This window comes from Alligator sinensis, unplaced genomic scaffold (genome assembly GCF_000455745.1).
Source record: "Alligator sinensis unplaced genomic scaffold, ASM45574v1 scaffold768_3, whole genome shotgun sequence".
NCBI classification, from domain to species: domain Eukaryota; kingdom Metazoa; phylum Chordata; order Crocodylia; family Alligatoridae; genus Alligator; species Alligator sinensis.
In genome coordinates, this window is record NW_005842135.1 from 306,898 (window position 1) to 312,344 (window position 5,447).

Genomic DNA, 5,447 nt, shown 5'->3' on the forward strand with positions numbered 1-5,447 from the left:
GAGGGCAGGGAGCAGATTCAGGCTGACCTGGACAGGTTGGATCAATGGGCAGAGAGAAATAGGATGCAATTTAATAAAGATAAATGTAAGGTACTCCACCTGGGAAGGAGGAACCCCCCAGCACACCTATAGGTTGGGGAGTGTCCTTCTCAGCAGCTCGGAGGCAGAGAGGGATCTTGGAGTCATAACTGACTCCAAGATGAACATGAACCAGCAGTGTAATGAGGCCATCAACAAGGCCAATCGCACCTTGTTGTGCATTAGCAGGTGCATGACTAATAGAACAAAGGAGGTGATGCTCCCCCTCTATGTGGCACTGGTCAGGCCGCAGATGGAGGACTGTGTCCAGTTTTGGGCGCCCCACTTCAAGAGGGATGCGGGGAATCTGGAGAGGGTCCAGAGGAGGGCCACTCGCATGATTAGTGGCCTTCATGATAGACCCTATGGGGGGAGGTTGAGAGAGCTGAATCTCTTCAGCCTTCACAAGAGATGGCTGAGGGAAGATCTTGTGGCTGCCTATAAATTTATTAGGAGAGGTCAACAGGGAATAGGTAAAGCGCTGTTTACTAAGGCGCCCCAGGGAGTGACTAGGAATAATGGGTGTAAACTAGTTGAGAGTGGATTTAGGTTAGATATTAGGAAGACATTTTTCACAGTAAGGGTGGCCTGGATCTGGAATGGGCTTCCAAGAGAGGTGGTGCTAGCACCTAGCTTGGAGGTCTTCAAGAGGAGGCTAGATAGTCACCTGGCTGGGGTCGTCTGACCTTGGTCCTCTTTCCTGCCAGGGGCAGGGGGTCAGACACAATGATCCATTGTGGTCCTTTCCGACTCTACAATCTGTGAATCTATGAATCTATGAATCTACCCTGCTGCCCTCCAAACAGGAGCCCTGCACCACCATAGCAATGTGCCCCCTACCCACCCAGCAGCAGCTGGGCTGGTGACAGTATGCAGCTGTGCTACCCACTGCTGCCAGGTGGGCAGGGGCGTGTGGCCAGTGTGGGCTTCTGGGGGAAGGACAGCAGAGCAGAGAGCCCTGAGCCCACAGCGGGCAGCCCGCATCCACCCCTGCCCCACTTGGCTCTGGTCCAGCTGTGCTACTGGGCATGAACGCCCAGAGGCTGGGCCGCCGTTGATGGTGGGAGTGTGGTGGTGGCAAGTGGTGAGCTCCTGCAGGCAGCCGCAGCACTGTTGGCAGTGGGGTGGAGGGGATGGCGAATGCCAACTGGTGACCACATGCAGACGCCGCTGGTAACATCAGCTAGCAGGGGACCACCCGCAGACACCACCAGCAGTGTCAGCAGTGAGCAGTGTGGGGAGGGGTGGCAAGCAGCAACCACCTGCAGGTGCCACTGGCCATGTTCGCAGCGCCTTTTTGCAGGGGGTGCACCCACGTGCACTCCCTATGCGTCTCCAATGCTACTGGGGGAGGTGGGGGACAGGGGACGGGGGAGATGGTGACATGTGGGCCGTGGCTGCCTGTGGGAGCTCCCTGCTCGCCACTGCCACACTTCTGCCACCAAGGGGGAGGTGGGGGACAGGGGATGGGGGGGAAGGTTCGCCACTGCCACACTTCTGCCACCAACAGTGCTGCCACTGCCTGCAGGAGTTTGCCGTGCCTTGCCAGCCTCCAGGGGTGCACAGCATTCATGGTGGTCACCCTAGTTCCCTGGATCCTGATCCTGGTTTGGCTTGCTCTAGAACTTTGCCCCATGGATTATCCTTTGGACTTGGTACCTAGGCTTCTGATTCCTGGTTTCTGACTCTTGCTTGGCATTCAGCTCCTGACTTGCGGCTTCTGACCCCTACCCCTGCAATCCCAGTTCCATGCCTAGCTCTACCCACTGGGCCAGCCAGTGGTGGACTATGACAACCAAAGTCTTAATATTACGGGATGCAGGGAACTAATTCACAGCCTAGTTTATAACTGATACATTTGCTGAACGTTTGCAAGCTTGTTAGTTCAGCTGAAATCAAATGACACTTCAGAAGAACAAGATCATTTAATATCTCTTTTTTTAAGGTTTTACAAGACCTCCAAATGTTTGGGTGGGCAAGTATGTTTTACTTTCCATAGGAGCAACTCTTGGCAAGGTTGCACAAATGTACCAGAAGGACGAATTTTGTTTCTGGGGTCTTATAATATTGGGACCCAAATCTACAAATTTTCTATGCTCTGAACTGCCACTGTTGATAGATGTCATATGTACCTTCACAGGGCTCATCACTTCACTGCTGAGCACCACCCATTAATGAATTTATCCTTGAAGAAGCACTGTGTAGTAAAGAAACATTGGTTTTGATCATATTCATTCCTTTTATTTCTGTCCATCGATGACAGTGAGGCTGAATTCAACTAACTTGATTTCTGTGGTTTACAGTTTATCAAGCACTTGACAGAAAGCACTTGACTTGTATCTCTGGGGTCTATGTCAGGACCTAGTCCTGAACCCCAGAGACCAAGTACCAGCTCAGCTCTCCACCAGGCCACAGGTCACAAAGGAAGGCAGAGTGGCAAGCAAAGGTGCCCTCCTGGGGAAAGGCCTTCTACCATTGCTTCCTGATTGGATTCCCCCACAAAGCTTCCTGTTTCCTGGGGAAACTGCCTGGATAACAAGATGCCTGTTATCGTTGCACTGCTCTTCTAGAGTCAGGGCACAAAGGCAAGCGAACAGCTGTGACCACTGGGTGCTGGCCCTGCTCAGACTTCAACCTCCACCACTGCCTTGCACCTTGGATTGGTGGAACTTGGTTCTTGCACACATCTTGCCTGGCTTGCTCCCTGGCCTTGCTCTGTTTAGTGTTTTGGCCCTGTCTTGGACTGACTCTAGCTCTGACCCTGTCTACCCCTGTGACCTCGGCTAATGGATTGAGCAAACTGCCAATCAGAGCACCTATGCCTTGGTATGTGACAGTGTGAGAGGGGAAGTGACTTGTCTAAGTTAAACAAGAAGCTGGTAGGAGGGCTAGGAGTCTAATCTAGTATTTATACTACTGTGCTTCTCCAAAAGTTTGTAGCCTCAAGGCACCCCTCCAGAGCCTTCTGAAATTTAGCTGAACCCACTGAAGAAACAGTGAGACAGAATCTAGCTGGTGGCAAGTGAGGGTGACAGGGTGGGAGGGGAGGGGAGGGGAGAGGGGGCCCCAACCACTTCATTCCACTGTGCCCCACTTTGTCCATTGTCCTCTGCCCTGTATGTCAAGGATCAAGGACTGCCCCTGTTGCTGCAGCTATTCCTCCAACTCACAGGGCAGTGAACAGAGCCACGTGCAACCTTCCCTCTCTCTGGTTCCAGGAGAGTGGGGACAACCTAGGCTGAAAAAATGGCCTGGCAGCCCCCCACATCCACTTACTCATGGCAGAACATGGTGCTGTGAGCACTAGGGAGGCTGATGTGGTGACTGCCAGGCCATGGGGAGGAGCTGTGGGTGCAGCTCATCGGGGCATGCCGGGTACCAAGCACCAGTTGGGAGGAGGAGTGATCCCTTACCTCCTGGCACAGTGGCCAGGTGCTATGGTACCTGGGGGACCTTGCAGTACCCTGTGGTGCTGCAGCACTGGAGTTGAGAAGCCCTGGGCTAGAACTTGTGACCAGGCCACGGCTCTCTTCTGAAAATGTCTTCCTCTGAAGATTAACAGCCAAAATCTAAGACAAGGTGCTGCGAGTGGTATAACAAACAAAACGGGTGCATTGCAAAATAAGCTATAGGCACATTTTGTAAGGATTAATGGGAACTTTTCATCTTTTTTCTCTTCTTAGGGAAATGGATCAGTAGGAGTAGTTCCAGTTTGCCACTGCCTGTTGTCAGCTAGCAGCATACCATCAACCACGTAGTAGAAAAAGCTGCTGAGATTCACTTCTGAGCACTGATGGCTAGAGATATTGATAAATTTGGATTTTGCTCAGAGTGGAACAAAGATGCCTCCCCCAACTTTATTGACTTCAGTGATGGTATAGAAACAAAGTTGTCAAGATATAAAGGAATCAATCCAGAATGCTTATTTGCAAATGCATCTCTAAACAACTTTGAATAGGAAAGACAACCAAATCCTCCTCTTAATTTCCATGCTCTGTAGTTCCTCAGTCCTTACTGCTAAGAACTTAAAGCTTGATTCCCAAACATAAACCGTTAAACTTGATATGGTTTGGGTTTTGTTTTTTCAGTGGATCAGATGAGGAAGCCAGAACAAGCCCAAGTAGCTATACATGGTCTTGGCCCTGTATACCTACAGGTCCACCTTCTCTCTTATGCCCCTTCACAATCTCAAAGGTCAGCCAAGAGGAGTATGTCATGTCCACTTGCCAAAACTGTGTGGGAGGTCATTCTCAATAGTTGCTCCACGGGTCTGGAACTCCCTTCCCCTTGAAGCCTGCCAGAGCCCAAACCTGGATTCCTTTCAGGAGCATTGTAAACCCTCCTATTTGGGCAGGCATTCAGCAAACAAAACTAGGCTGAGATATTGCTCAGTGAGTCTCTGTTTTATATTGATATTCTAGTTCCTTTTTTAAGGTTTTTTTTTTTTGTTCTTTTGCTGCAGTCCTGTTTTTAAAAAAAGTTGTGTCCTCTTACTGTAATAAGCCCTGATCTGTGTTCGGAAAGGCAGTACATAATTCATATAAATCAATAATAAATAAAGCCATACAAAAAAAGAGACTGCAAGGATCACTCAGCAGGGTGCTGGCACTAAAGTGGCCCAAGAGAAATGGATGAGACACTAGTGAAGGGAGACCCAGTTCCTACCTGGGGGATTCAATGTGTGGGGAAGAATTTGCAAGAGGCTCTTGCTGCCCCTTGTTTGTATTAGAACATTGTGGCAAAGACCATGAACTTTCAGGGTTTAAAGCTCATTTTCATAGATTTCATAGACATCAGGGCTGGAAGGGACCTCGGAAGATCATCGAGTCCAGCCCCCCGCCCAAAGGGCAGGAAGTCAGCTGGGGTCATAGGATCCCAGCAAGATAAGCATCCAGTTTCATCTTGAAGGTGTTCAATGAAGGCGCTTGAACCACCTCCGGTGGCAGGCTGTTCCAGACCTTGGGGCCTCAGACAGTAAAGAAATTCTTCCTTATGTCCAGCCTGAAACGGTCTTGAAGTAGTTTGTGACCATTCGACCTCGTCATCCCTTGGGGCGCTCTGGTGAACAAACGTTCCCCCAGATGCTGGTGGTCACCCCTGATAAACTTGTAGGTGGCCATCAGATCACCCCTGAGCCTGCGCTTTTTCAGGCTAAAGAGCCCCAGGGCGCTCAGCCTGTCATCGTAGGGTCTGCTTCCCTGACCTCTGATCATGCGCGCGGCTCTTCTCTGGACTCTCTCAAGCTTCTCCACATCCTTTTTGAATTGTGGAGCCCAAAACTGGACACAGTACTCCAGCTGTGGCCTCACCAAGGCCGAGTACAAGGGGAGAATGACGTCCCGGGATTTGCTTGAGAAGCATCTATGGAT